Below are 15,976 nucleotides of genomic sequence, written 5' to 3'. Positions count from 1 at the left end.
TCCTCCCGGATGGCGCCACACGATGCCTTGGGGGGCGGCACCCTTCTTCTTCTTTCTCCCTGCGCAGGCGCAGGGCGGAAAAATCCAGTCTGCTCTTTTCCCTCCACCCGACAGCAGCAACAGCCAGGCGTGGGCGGAAAAATCCAGTCTGCCCTTTTCCCTCCCCCCGACAGCAGCAACAGCCAGGCGTGGGCGGGAAACTCCAGTCTGCCCTCTACCCCAGCAATAGCAGCCAGCCACCAATCACTAAACCCTGCCACTTCCCCCAGCAACAGCAACAGCCAATCCCTAATCACCACCCCTCCCCCGTCCAGTACCGCCCACTGACCTTTCACCGGCAACCAATCAGAACAGGGCGTGGCTTCGACCAATCAGCCTTCCCCAGCCCCTATAAAACTGTTGCCTCTCCCTCAATAAAGTGGACTTGCGTGTTTACCTCGTCTCCGCGGTAGTTCTTCTGCCATGCGCCCTCCAGTCCTGAGAGCCCCCGACAAGGGCCTGGCCTCCCTTGTCCCCAGTTTGTCGCCTGCTTCTCTGGGCGACCCCTTCGTCGCCGGCTTCGCCAGGCGACCCCGTCAGCCAAACCGCGCAACCCCTGTGAGACCGACCCCTCGTCTGCTGCCGGACCGACCCCTCGTCCCAAGCGGGACCGATCCCTCGTCCCAAGCGGGACCAACCCCTCGTCCTGAGCTGGACCAACCCCTCGTCCGCAGCCAGACCCCACCTCTACCGACCGAGCAAGCCGTCACAGTTGGCGCCCAACGTGGGGCAAGGAAACCCCACCACAGCCTCACTCCATAACCTGGCGGGCCCCCCCCTCCTCTCTTCTCACCTTGGGACTTCTCTAGTGCAACATTGCTGCTACCTGAGCCTTGGCTACCTCATACGATCCACGGCGGTCTGGGAGAATCGCTGGATGGTTTTCTCCTTCCATGTCGGGGACTTATACCGACCCGCTTTGATTAACAGGAGCCTTGGATTTCTCGGGAGCGCGCGCTTGCACGTCTGAAGTAACCCTACCATAGCCCTACGCCCTCCTCTCTTCTCACCCCTATCTTTTCGCTCTGCATTGCTGCTCCTGAACCTTGGTGACCTCATACGATCCACGGCGGTCTGGGAGAATCGCTGGATGGCTTTCTCCTTCCATGTCGGGGGCTTATACCGACCCGCTATGATTAAGAGGCGCCAATAAAACTCTCAGGAGCGCGTGCCTGAGCACCTCCACCCCTGCCTTCACCTCTGCCTCCTCCCCTCCGCGCTTGCTCCCCTTTGTCTTGCTCCACTGCTCGTCGTTCCGCCCTCCCCTTGTCGGGGCCTTCTCTTGGCCCGCGACCACCATCGGAACCCCACCAGCTCCGACCCCTCGTCTCACCGCGCACCTCGGCTCCCATCGCCGCACTCTCAAGGTAAGGGCCCCTTTTCTTATCGGCTCCAAAAGGCCATTAGCAATGGGTAACATCCTATCTGCTAAGCAGGCCCCGCAAGTTCGGGCCCTCGCCGGTCTCCTAGACACTCACCGGTGTAAGATCTCTTTGAAACAGCCCCAAGTCTTCTGTAACCGTGGCCCCCCATGCCGCCATCACTCTCAAGCAGCTCCAGCCCCACTAAACGGCCCGCAACCCGCTTTCCCCGGCCCGCGGCCTGCTTTCTAGCATCTAATCACGTTTCTGCTTTTGCCTCCCCATACTTCTGCAGAGCTTCCTCCTGTCTCGACCTCACTCCTCTTCTCAGCCATCCAAAGCGTCCTTTCTCGTCCCCCGCCCCCCTCCTTTTTTTTGCTTGAACCCCCATTGCGTTGCAGATTGGGCCGCCCCATGTCGGCCCGCCCCGTTAACATCGGCCTCCCTTGCGCCCGTGGAGACTTTGGCCTTCCTGTTGTCCTCGCCTACGTCTCCACCACTCTCGACACTGCCGCCACCACCGTCGCTGGTGCCCTGACGTGACTTGTCCTCACAGCTGCGATCCTCCAGACCATCACACAGTCTGCCTCTGCCGCTCTTCGCCACCAAGAAGAGATCAACTACCTGTAACGCGCTGCCATCCTGGACTTTTAACAACAGATGGATCTTATAGCCACCGAGATCAACAAGAATTGGACATTGGTCACCCTTGCTTGCAACGGCAAGATACCACCCCCTAAATTGTACATTTATATCCCCGTCATACTCACCTCCCTCTTCAGCCCCGCTTCCCTCATTGCTTACTGCCTCTTGGGACTTGGCTACTTGTTGCTGCTGCCATCCTGCCCCTTATTTGAAAAGAAGGGGGAAATGCGGTCACCCCTCGGGCTGAAGTGTGGTTTGCTGGCCTGGCGGGGGAGCAGCCGCGGCAGGCCAAGCCGCTGCCCCCATAATAGGGTGGCTGGTCGGACTCACCGCCACCCCTGAAGGGAGCTCAGCATGGGCGCAGAGTGCCCTCGGGTCTCCCCTTCTCGGCAGCCATGCTTCCGTGGCCGCCCCTCCTCCTGGATGGTGCCACATGATGTCTCGGGGGGCAGCACCCTTCTTCTTCTTTCTCCCTGCGCAGGCGCAGGGTGGAAAATTCCAATCTGCCCTTTTCCCCTCCCCCGACAGCAGCAACAGCCAGGCGTGGGCGGAAAAATCCAGTCTGCCCTTTTCCCTCCCCCCGACAGCAGCAACAGCCAGGCGTGGGCGGGAAACTCAAGTCTGCCCTCCACCCCAGCAACAGCAGCCACCAATCCCTAAACCCTGCCCCTTCCCCCAGCAACAGTGACAGCCAATCCCTAATCACCACCCCTCCCCCGTCCAGTACCACCCACTGACCTTTCACCGGCAACCAATCAGAACAGGGTTTGGCTTCGACCAATCAGCCTCCCCCAGCCCCTATAAAACTGTTGCCTCTCCCTCAATAAAGTGGACTTGCGTGTTTACCTCGTCTCCGCGGTAGTTCTTCTGCCATGTGCCCTCCAGTCCTGAGAGCCCCTGACAAGGGCCTGGCCTCCCTTGTCCCCAGTTTGTCTCCTGCTTCTCCGGGCGACCCCTTTGTCGCCGGCTTCGCCGGGCGACCCCGTCAGCCGAACCGTGCAACCCCTGTGAGACCGACCCCTCGTCTGCTGCCGGACCAAACCCTCGTCCCAAGCGGGACCGACCCCTCGTCCTGAGCTGGACCAAACCCTCATCCGCAGCCAGACCTCACCTCTACTGACCGAGCAAGCCGTTGCAAAAGGCAAATCGTTAAAAACAAAATTTAATGGCACTTTTCATTTTTAATACCCCAATTTATTTTTAATTTATTTTAGTTTTTCTTAATTAGTATATATTCTATTTCTACTCTTTAAACCTATCCATTACTATTTCATTTTTGTATCAATTGGATTTGGCAATATATTAGGTTTCACTTTTGAAGGCGTTTTGGACCACAGAGGAGTACAGCTATGGCAGGGCAGGAACACTGGTGTGGGGTGTTATTGATGGGGGCACATGGTTGGGAGGGAGATCTCCAGGGCGTGTATATAGGGGATGTAAAAATGTTTGGATATTAGTTGGGTATTGTCATGGTAGGTACAGTTACAAACGACAGCTGAGGGAGTGCTGAGTTCCTAACCAGGGGAGCTCTGTCACATTCCCCAATGGAACAGCAAAAATCCCCCAAGTGCAAGACCAGTGAAGAAGGATGGTCCAAAGATGAGCCCTTGATACTGATGACTATACTTATGAGCCTGTGTGCCTGAAATTTGAACAAAGACCGAGAGCTGCAGGGTGCCTAAGAGTTACCTCCTGAGAGATTCCATGTTGCTCAAATGTGGCCACTCTCTAAGCCAAACTCAGCATGTAAATGCATTACCTTCCCCCCAGCATGGGACATGACTCCTGGGGATGAGCCTCCCTGGCACCAAGGGATTACTACCACTTACCAGCTGGTGATGCGTCTAGAAAAAGACCTTGAATAAAAGGGGGAAATGGTAAAAACAAAGGAGTTTATATGGCTAAGAGTCTTAAAAAAGAGAAGTCATCAGAGGGGTCACACTTACGCACACCTCAGCAGAATCCCAGAGACAACCAAAGTGGATACAACACCAGGTACTGGTGCTTCTGAGGGCTATGGAGACCCACAGGTTCTATGGTCATGGGAGATGGCTCTGGAGTTCAGGGCCTTGTCAGTGGGTCCCACTTTGGAATTTGTGTTCCTGAGTGTGACGGAGTTGGACTCAGATGTGATCTTTCTACACATGTCTCTTCTGTCACTTTTATTGAACCTATGCTGGGTGCTGGGGTTGGTGTATACCCAGGAAACTTGAATATCTGGACTGGCCACATGCCAGCTGGGCCCTGAGCCTCAGCAGAGTTGCAACTCCTACTCTCCAGTTCATTGGACTTACCCAGGTCAGCTAACAGGGAGGTGAGGATGGTCAATCACCACACCAGGGAACCAAGAGTTCCTACAAGCAGGAGAATCACATCCATCAGCCATGTGGGATCTAAGCCCCCTCTCAATATAGAGGTGGAGTGGACATCACCATTCCAGGGTCCTCAGGATGGAGGGATAAAATATGGCTTAGTGTAGACTTAACTGCTATTCTACTATAGAACTATTGTAACTAGTAATGGAAGAAACTGTAGCATTGATGTGGAGAAAGTGGCCATGGTAGCTGCTGAGGGCAGGGAGAGGGAAGAAGAGATGTGATGTGGGGGCATTTTCAGGACTTGGAGTTGTCCTGGGTGGTACTGCAGGGACAGATGCTGGACATTCTATATCCTGCCGTAACCCGCTGAATGGACTGGGGGAGAGTGTAAACTACAATGTAAACTATAATCCATGTGGTACAGCAGTGCTCCAAGATATATTCACCAAATGCAATGAATGTGTCATGATGATGAAAGAGGTTGTTGATGTGGGAGGAGTGGGGGATAGTATACAGGAATCTATTTTTTTTTTAGTGAAATATTTTTTGTGATCTATGTATCTTCACAAAAAGGCAATTAAATTAAAAATTTTTAAATATATAGGGGAAGGAAGAGGATGTGACTGAAGTAGCTGAGCACCCACCTACCACATGGGAGGTCCCAGGTTCAGTTTCTCATGCCTCCTAAAGAAGGCGAGCAAGGCAGCGAGTTGACATGACAAGCAGATGCAACAAAGAGACACAAGACAGACACACAATGAGAGACACAACAAGCAGGGAGTGGAGTTGGCTCAAGTCTTTGGGCAGGGGAGGTCCTGGGTTCAGTTTCCTGTGCCTCCTAAAAAAGAGAAAATGAGCATGCAACAGACACAGAGAGCTGACACCGAGTGCAAACAACAGGGGGGATTAGTAAATCAAAATAAATCTTTAAAAAAACATATGGGGGAAGCGGACTTGGCCCAATGGATAGGGCATCCATCTACAACATGGGAGAACCGCAGTTCAAACCCTGGGCCTCCTTGACCGGTGTGGAACTGGCCCATGCACAGTGCTGATGCGCACAAGGAGTGTCCTGCCACGCAGGGGTGTCCCCTGAGTAGGGGAGCCCCACGCACAAGGAGTGAGCCCCATAAGGAGAGTCACCCAGCGCGAAAGAAAGTGCAGCCTGCCCAGGAATGGCGCCACACACACGGAGAGCTGACACAACAAGATGACGCAACCAAAAGAAACACAGATTCCTGTGCCGCTGACAACAGAGGCGGACAAAGCAGACAAAGAAGAAGACACAGAGAGCAGACAACTGCAGGATGGGGGACGGAAATTAAAAATAATTTTATAATGCCATCCAATAGAGGGAACTGTATCCCTCGAGAGAAAGGGTGGCTCCCAGGGCATTGGGGCAGTTGAGCAAGTTAGGCCTTGAACACTATTCCATCTATCTCTGGAAGTGGCTCCTCAGGAAAAGGAGGTTGGCTATCACTGAGGGCACCAAGGTGGAAGGGAAAATGGACGTTAAATGTGTGGAACCAAAGTAAATGGAGGGTAAGAGAGGAGTTTCTTGAGAGTACACAAGGATGGATATAAAACATGTAATATTACACCATAACATATAGGAGATGACAGACTGATAATGTAAACCATAATGTAAAACATAGGATAACTAAAAATGTAAAGAACTGTGTATCCTAAAGTATGCACCATAATGTAAGCACAGATGTCACCTTGTTAGAAAGCTAATGTCTCAGACTCTGTACATCACTTTAAGTAAATATGATATGAATAGGGCGTAAGAGTATCACTGTGGAAGGGAAAAGGTTTTCTGGTGGATGTGTGGGAGCGCTGTATATTATATATATACATTGCTGTGGTCTAGGACTCCTGTGAAGAAAAGCTGAATATTAGGGGGGGGGGGGGGGGAAAAAGAAAAAAATAGGATGTGGAATTTTTTCAAGTCAACATTCTTTATCTAAGTTCTTTATCTAATTTTATCCAAGTTCTTTATCTATCCTTTAAACTCATCGCTATATGCCATTCCCTAGTAAGGGACCATGACATTATATTGGGCTTCAAATTTCGGGGAGTTCTGGATCACAGAGTGTTTCAACAATGACAATGGAGGGATACTGGTATGGGATACCAATGACAGGTGATATATGACTGACAGGGAGCTGTACAGAACATATGTCCAGGGTGCATGGTAATGTTTGGATATACTCATAGTGGCAACAATTAAAAACCACAGTAGGGGGGGTACTGGGTTCCTGGCCAGTGGTGCTCTGTCGTGGTCCCTAGGGGAGCAGCGACAGTCTCCCAGGTACAGTGGTGGGGACCGGGAGGGAGTGAGGGTTCAACAGTGAGCCCCTGATGCTAATGACTATGCTTGTGAGCTGATAAACCCAAAATAAGAACAAGGCCTAGAGCAACTTTGTGCCTGGGAATTTCCTTCTGTCAGCCTTCATGTTACTCAAATGTGGCCAGTCTCGAAGCCAAACTCAGCATGTAAATGCAATGCCTTCCCCCCAGCGTGGGACATGACACCCGGGGATGAGCCTCCCTGGCAACGAGGGACCACTATCAACTACCAACTGATGATGCAACTGGAAAATGACCTTATACGGAAGGTTCAATGCGGATCAGCAGAATATCCATGTCTACATAAAATACCATGACTTTAAAATGCTGTTTGACCTAAAGTAAGGGGGAAATGGAAAGGAGAAATGAGTTTATATGGCTACGAGTTTCTAAAAAAGAGTCTGGAGGCTGGCAGAAGGTTTGCCCTCATGCACAACTGAGCAGAGTCAGAGAGACAGATAAAGCAGATACAACCCCCAGATATTGGTTCCTTTGAGGGCTAAAGAGACCCATGGGAGTTATGGTCATGGCCGATGGGGTTAACTACCAGGGCAGAAGGCCCCTCTTTGGAAATGGTGTTTATGTGTGATGAATCTGGACTCAGATGGGATCTCCCTTCATAAGACTTTCATGCTAATGTGCTGGAGGTGCAGTTAATGTTGGGGTTTAAGATATAGTTAGGGGATTTGAATCTCTGGACTGACAATGTGATAGCCAGATCCTGAGCCTCAACAGACTCCAGCACCTACAATCTGATTTATTGGACTTACCACACTCAGCTAAGATGGAGTTGAAGAAGGACAACCACCACACCATGGAGCCTAGAGTAATTACAACTGAAAATGGGAGGATTGCATCCAGCATCCAGGTGGAATCTGAGCCTCCTCTTGACATAGAGGTGCAATGGACACAACCAATCCAATGTCCACATAGAAGAGGTGGCATTGGATTGGGAAAAGTGGACATAATGGACAAAGGGTATGGGGAAAGGAAGGAAGAGATGAGAGGTGGAGGCGTCTTCGGGACATGGAGCTGCCCTGGATGGTGCTTCAGAGGTAATCACCGGACATTGTAAATCCTCACAGGGCCCACTTGATGGAATAGAGGAGAGTATGGGCCATGATGTGAACCAATGTATATGAGGTGCAGAGGTGCCCAAAGATGTACTTACCAAATCCAATGGATGTGTCATGATGATGGGAACGAGTGTTGTTGGAGGGGGAGAGAGGGGGGGTGGGGGGGGTGGGGTTGAATGGGACCTCACATATATATTTTTAATGTAATATTATTACAAAGTCAATAAAAAATAAAAAAAATTAAAAAAAAATAATTTTAAATATCTTAATAGGAATTTTAGAGCATAAGTTAATTACATCTATGTAAATAAACTTGATAAAGTGTCCTTTTTAAAACTCAAAAAAGAAGAATCAACTCTACGCATAATGTATTATCAAAGAACAGAGCAGGAAAATAGCAGGGTGGTATTTTCTCTCTTATTTCTGATTGCATTATTTTAAGGACAATGTTATTAAAAATTCTTGTTTCTTCCAAAAGTTCAAAAGGAAAGAATTCCGATAAGTTATGAAAACAAGTGTTCCTTATGCCTTTCAACCATTTTTGTTATGTACTCAACCCTCAAACAAACCGTGATAAAATGACATATAGAAATTGCTTTGTTGAACAATTATCATTTCATTTATCCTTTGACCCAATAAATAATATTTACAGGACTCTACTCTGGAGATCAAAACAACATGCGTACATAATTTCTAGGAATTTGTAATGATTTAGAATTGATTTAGGGCCCACGAATAGGAGACTGGTAGAATAAATGCTGGGACACACACCAGTGGAATACTATGCAGCAGTGAAAAAGGTGAGCAACCTCTTTATGTCGATATGGGGTGGTTTTCTAACTCCACTGGTCAGTTAAGAAAACACCAAGTTCATACCACTGGAGGCCCCAGGAATTCCTTACTTGTTCCCTCATCGATGACTTGACATTGAAAGGAAACCCCAGGAATTCTTCCCTAAGTGGCTCACAAGCTCAGCCCACAAACAAACCTCCACCCTACCTGGCTTTCAGGTATAGTGGATCCTCGCCAGCAGGTGTGAGCACCTCTTAGCCATCCAGTCTCGCAGGACCTTCACCAGGACATACAGACACGCCTCCAGAAGGGGGTCTTTAAGGAAATCTCCTGAAAGGCAGGGCAGGTGCACGGGCCAGCTGTAAACTGCGTTCTCTCCCTAAAGCTGTGCCAGCTTTTTGCTGAACAATGTCGTGGCACAGCATAAAGACAGAAAATCCTGAAGAGGAGTGGAACGACTTGTCCTCTCTGTGCTCTTGAAAGCATTTTCATTTCCTAACGTCCTCTGCAAACCTGCAACCCTAACATAGCCTGAAACTGCAGATTCCAGGTGCCCGGGGCAGTGCATTGTGTGTGCACTCAGCCGGCCCAATTGTCATTTCATATTTTCTGTGTATACTCAGGAGACCTGAATCTCTGGACTGTCCATGTGCCAGCTGCGCCCTGAGTCTCAGCAGACTTTCAACTCCTACCCTCTGATTTATTGGACTTACCTCTGCCAGCTAACAGGGAGGTGAAGAAAGTCAACCACCACACCAGGGAGCCAAGAGTGCCTACAACTGCAAGCAGGGGAATTGCATCCAGCATCCATGTGGAATCTAAGCCCCCTCTTGATCTAGAGGTGGAGTGGACATCACCATCCCAGGGTCCACAGGATGGAGGAATAGAGTATGGATTAGAGTGGACTTACTGGTATTCTACTATGGAACTATTGGGACTAGTAATGGAAGAAACTGTAACACAGATGTGGAGACAGTGGGCACAGTAGTTGCTGAGGGCAGGGAGAGGGAAGAAGAGATGTGATGTGGGGGCATTTCCAGGACTTGGAGTTGTCCTGGGTGGTGCTGCAGGGACAGATGCTGGACATCGTATGTCCTGCCATGGCCCACTGGGTGGCCTGGGGGAGAGTGTAGACTACAGTGTAAACCACTATCCATGGGGTACAGCAGTGCTCCAGAATGTGTTCACCAAATACAAAGAACGTGCCACAATGAGGAAAGCAGTTGTTGATGTGAGAGGAATGGGACGAGGGGGGTGGGGGTTATATAGGGACCTCTTATATTTTTTAATGTAACATTAAAAAAAAAACAAAGAGAGAAAAAAAATCCCCGAGACAGACCGTTTGTGCATGCACGAGGTCAAGCACCTGACCTCGTATTCTTTCTTCTAAAGCAAAAAAAAAAGGGCACCCGTTTTGGAAGCGATCAGGCAAAACCTTGGGCAGTAAAGGGTTAGCTTGCCAGCCCTGCTTTATCCAGAGGCTGCACATTCCAAAGGCTAATTGCAGCCTTTGCCTGACTCCTGGGAGGCCACCTCTAGGCCCCTGGAATGTTCACCAGACAAATGGCTTTACCATTGAGATGAAGGAGGTCTTGGAGAGCCCACCCAGTCCCCACTGGCACGTCTCTCACACAAGCGATGCATTTGACCTGGGATCTCTCGGTGAGTGCAGAGCCAAGGCTCACCAGCACGTAGCTGGACCCTCGACCTGGACACATCCCTACAGCACGGGGTGTCCCGTCACTAAGTCAGCTAGTAGAAGCAGTCTGTTGATATCCTTCTGAAGGAGCAAACCTCCCTGCAAGCTCTTAGTCTTCAAAGAAATCAGCATCCTCCTGGGATGGTACATAACAGCAAAACCTTGCAGCCTTCTCCACCCCAGGACCTTTGCATGTGCCATCAGCTCCTTCTGCAAGCCCTCTCCTGCCTGCAACAGGTTTCTACTCGTCTTTCCATTCTCGGCTCACACACCCTCTCCTCGGAGAAGCCTTCTCTGAACAAGCTTTTAAATTAGGTATTGCCCTGTTTTCCCATCTCAGTCCTTCATTATTTCCCTACAATACTCTTCATTTGCTCTTGCTTTGTCATCTCCCCTTCCGTAATGTAAATTCCCAGTCCAGCTCCCATCCCACCGTTTGGTGCATGGGATGAAGCTACTGGAATCCAAGGAGATTCTGCAGGGATCCCATACTGTGGGCACACAATGGCCAAGTGTGGCTTGCTCACCCTCAGCGTGTTCCTGAGATTTAAGGAGAGACAGACACCCATCCTTATCCTTTCTCTTCTCTGTTAGATACTTCTCATGCCTTCTACTCTGTAGCTGATTCATTGTCTTCCTTTCCAGAAAGACATCAGTTCAATGAATGTCTAAATTCACAGAGGAACTGGGGAAGGATCGCAGACATCTCCCCGCTGTGCCAAGTCTCCTGGCAAATCACGGTCTATAAACATTCTTCCAGTGGAAGGACAGGGAAAGAGACAGAACCTTCCAAGCAGACGGTCATCCATCCAGTGAGGAAAGGCAGGACTTGGCAAACGACAGCCAAGAATCGAATTCAGCCAACTGTCACCTGCCCAGCAAAGCATGGCTTTTGCCACTTAAAACATTTGGACAGGGTTGGGAGGGAGTTCTCCATGGCGTGTATATAGGGTATATAAAAATGTTCAGATACTTATTGGGTATTTTCATAGTAGTTACACTTACAAATGACAACTGAGCAAGTGCTGAGTTCCTAGCCAGGGCAGCTCTGTCACATTCCTCAGTGGAATAGCAACCATCCCCCAAGTGCAAGGGCAAAGACCAGTGAAGACAGATGGTCCAATGATGGACCTTTGATACTGATGATTATGCTTATGACCCTGTGTACTTGTAATTTCAGCTTGGCCTAGAGCTGCAGAGTGCCTAAGAATTACCTACTGAGAGCCTCCATGTTGCTCAAATGCGACCACTTTCTAAGCCAAATTCAACATGTAAATGCATTACCTTCCCCCCAGCATGGGACATGACTCCCAGGAATGAGCCTCCCTGGCACTGAGGGATTACTACCAATCACTAACTGGTGATGCAACTAGAAAAAGACCTTAAATAAAAGGGGGAAATGGTAAATACAAATGAGTTTATATGGCTAAGAGGTCATCAGAGGTGTCACACTTATGGGCACCTCAGCAGGATCCCAGAGACAGCTAAAGTAGATACAATTCCAGGTACTGGTGTTCCTGAGGGCTATGGAGACCCACAGGTTCCACAGTCAGGGTAGTTGGCTCTAGAGTTCAGTGTCTTATCAGTGGGTCCCACTTTGGAATTTGTGCTCCTAAATGTGATGGAGATAAACTCAGATGTGACCTCTCCACACATGCCTCTTCTGTCACTTTTACTGAACCTGTGGTTGGTGCTGGGGTTGGTGTATGCTCAGGAGACTTGAATCTCTGGACTGGCCACATGCCAGCTGGGCCCTGAGCCTCAGCAGAGTTTCAATTCCTACTCTTCGGTTCTTTGAACTTACCCAGGTCAGCTAACAAGGAGGTGAAGAAGGTCAACCACTACAACAGGGAACCAAGAGTGCCTAGAATGGCAAGCAGGAGAAATGCATCCATCAACCATGTGGGATCTAAGTACCCTCTTGATTTAGAGGTGGAGTGGACACAACCATCCCAGGGTCCACAGGGTGGAGGAATAAAATATGGATTAGAGTGGACTTACTGGTATTCTACAATAGAACTATTGTGACTATAGCAATGGAAGAAATTGTCTCATTGATGTGGAAACAGTGGCCACGGTAGCTGCTGAGGGCAAGGAGAGGGAAGAAGAGATGTGATGAGGGGGCATTTTTGGGACTTGGAGTTGTCCTCAATGATATTGCAGGGACAAATGCTGGACATTATATATCCTGCCTTAACCCACTGAATGGACTGGTGAAGAGTGTAATCTACAATGTAAACTATAATCCATGTGGTGCAGCAGTGCTCCAGAATGTATTCACCAAATGCAATGAATGTGCCACAACGATGAAAGAGGTTGTTGATGTGGGAGGAGTGGGGGGGGGGGGGTGTGGGGTATGTGGGAACCTCTTATATTCTTTAATGTAACATTTTTTTGTGATCTATATATTTTCAAAAAAATACAATGAAAAAATGAAAAAAAAGTTTGGAAAAAAACAAAAGAATATAATTTCGTGACCCATGACAATGACGTGAAATTCCTATGCCAGCATTTATCAACTTACAACATGTGTGGAAATGTGTTTTCTCTGTGTTCTCAAAGCCCCTCTTTAAGATCTTCAGCTTAAAATATTTACCCTTTACAGAAAAGGTTGGCAAACCCCAGAGAGAAAGGATGATATTTCTTCTGGGAATCTAAGTAGCTGGCTCTTTGTGATTTAGGGGCATGAGGTCCCAACTATTTGTCTGTCATTTCATTAGACAGATCGTTGGACAGTTTTAAAATATCCAGCAGGAAAAGAACAGGCATGGCTCCTTTAAGAACCTGCCTGGACAATGGAGAATTCCATTTAGCAGTCTGGGACCAGGTGGGGTACAGAGCAGAGTCCAGAGAGAATTCCTGCTTGAGCCTGCAGCTTCCACTAGTTTTCCTTTAATTTTCTTGTGGTTTTTTTTTTATTATTTAAATTGAGGTGAAATTTCATATAACATAAAATTAACCACCTTAAAGCAAACAATTTGGTTGCATTTTGTACATTTGCGATATTGTGCAATGCCCACTTCTATCGAGTTCCAGAACATTCTCATCTCCCCTAAAGAAAACCCTGTACCCATGACCAGTCAAAATCCATCACTGCCCATTTGCCCTTCCCCAGTCCTGGTAGCCTCTCACTGACGTGTCTCTGTGGCTATTTCATCTTAAATCGAATCCTACAATATTGGCCCTTTGTGTCTCTCTTCTTTCACTCAGCATGAGGTTTCCAAGGTCCATCCACATCACAGCTTTGTTTCTCTTTATGGTTGAATAATATGCCACCATTTATAGTTATCTCTTCTTCACTAACCCCCAAGGCTCAAAAGGCCCACCTCAACCGGACAGGCTGTGGCTTGTTGCTCTAATTTATCATTTCACTTAATTTCATGACCCTGCGAGGAAAGTTTCATGACTCTGCTTTTCAGACGAACGAACAGACATCAACACTGAGCATTTCTCTCCAAGAAGTGGGACAAAGAGTCATGGCGCCAGAATTAGGGTGAGGCAAGTGAGGCACTCATGTTGCGCTCAAGATTTAGGGGGCCGAAAAGACTTGGTCAATAGGTAAATTACATATTAATGCAATACATTAAAAAAAAAATTAACGCCAGAAAAATGCTTGACAGACCAAACATCAGAACTTTAGAGACAGTAATCAACTTTGAAAATGTATGTGTGGCTGTGCTCGCCTCACCCTAAATCCTAGCCTGCTGGAGTCATACTCATTCAAAAGGAGATGAATCACTGGCTCGGTAAATACACATTTAAGGAATACCTACTCCGTATCCAGTGCTTTCCCGGGCCCCAAGATTCAATTGTGGTGGCCCGTGTCCCACAGGAAGTTTAAAAATGGAGATGGTTCAAACAGACAAAAAACAGCAACATACAATTCACAGTACAACTAGGAAGACACGTGGCTGCTCTCTTCCCCGGCGTTTCCATTCGGATGGAGGAAAGAGAAAAAGTCGTTGGAAGGTCGATTCCTTCCTCAAAAAGAGGGCTGGGATTCCCAAGAGATTTCTGGGAGGCACAACCAACGAGTAGCAGGTCATCACTGCAGCACTCAGCCCCGTTCTGTGGTTTCCTGACCCTGGAAAGACCGAAATGCTCCTTAATCTTCCGAATTAAGGTGATGAGGGGACACCTTCTCACCTCGCCTTTGAACCCAATCCCACTTGTTGCACAGCTGCCCGCATCTCTCCCGACAGAGCGATAGTGGTGACCCTGAGCCCGGGCACAGCGGGACGTTCTCCGCGGCCAGTTGTCCTGAGCCGCCTGGAGGTGGCTGCAACGTGGACCCTGGGAGCTGCCCCTGCCCTCGGCATGCCGGGCTGGGGGCTCCCCCTGCTCAGCCTTTTGGACCGCACCATTGTTTACGAGTCCCAGGTCCTCTTCCTGGCCCAGGTGACCCCTCCCCAAAGCCTGGACTTGACCTCTTCTGCCCAGGGAGGGAAGACATCAGCCGAAGAGGAGCCGGGCAGTCCCAGGTCGACTCTGTAGACAAGAGGCAGCTGCGTCGCTTGTGAAGCACATTTCCAGGGAAGACCCTTCCAGATTCCTTACACGGGCACATCCCGGGCCCTGGGGGCCCCGGTGGTCCCTGTGCCCAGTTTTCATCCCAGGAAGCTGCAGGCAGAGACCCCTGGCTGTAACCGATGGCGTCACCCAACGTGGAGAACCTCCATGAGTGCAGGGTAAGCTCCACGAACCAGGTGCTGCTCTGAGCGACTCCATCAGCCCCGTCGTCCTCATCTTACATCGGGAGAAACCGAGGCTCAGGGAGATGCACGGGCGGGTGCTTTAAACGCAGGCAGCTTCTCGTCTGGACTCGGCTCTCCAGAAGCGGCACCTTCCCTGCTCCCGGGTGACAGAAACTCAGACGTTTTTAGGCTGCTCTGGCGTGGATTCCAGAGGCTCTCACTCAAGGAAACTCTTGCCAACCGTTCCCCGAAGCTGTCCCGCAGACCTTGGATCCAGAAGAGATTGACCGTGCTCCCCGATTTCATTCAGAGCTGCCCAGCCAAAGTCCCCAAGCCACAGCTTCGTTCGAAGGCTTTTTCCTCCTGTATGTGAAGGCTTTTTCCTCTTCCAGCTTGGAAGAGGGAAATCAGCAAGAGATGGCATTTTGAGGTGCAATCCCTGGGTCATCAAAGGCTCGTGCTTTCTGTGGCTGCCCCATCCAGCCAGCCAGCCAGCCAGCCAGCCAGCCACCCAGCCACCCAGCCAGCCAGCCAGCCACCCATCCATCTCTTTGGGCAGCCATCCATCCATTCATCCAGCCATCCAGTCAGCCAGCCATCCATCCATCCAGCCAGCCAGCCATCCAGCTATCCATCCAGCCATCCATCCAGACAGCCATCCAGACAGCCATCCATTCATCCAGCCATCCAGACAGCCATCCATCCACCCATCCATCCATCCACCCATCCATCCAGCCATCCACCCATCCATCCACCCATCCATCCAGCCATCCACCCATCCACCCATCCATCCAGCCATTCAGGCAGCTCTCCAGCCATCCAGCTATCCAGCCATCCAGCCATCCATCCACCCATCCATCCATCCACCCAGCCATCCACCCAGCCATCCAGCCATCCAGCCATCCAGCCATCCATCCATTTGGGCAGCCATCCATCCAGTCATCCAGCCAGCCAGCCAGCCAGCCAGCTATCCATCCACCCATCCATCCAGCCATCCACC

The sequence above is a fragment of the Dasypus novemcinctus genome, chromosome X (assembly GCF_030445035.2).
Source record: "Dasypus novemcinctus isolate mDasNov1 chromosome X, mDasNov1.1.hap2, whole genome shotgun sequence".
In the NCBI taxonomy this organism is placed as follows: Eukaryota; Metazoa; Chordata; class Mammalia; order Cingulata; family Dasypodidae; genus Dasypus; species Dasypus novemcinctus.
The sequence above is the reverse complement of the archived record's forward strand: the minus strand, read 5'-3'. Positions refer to the sequence as shown.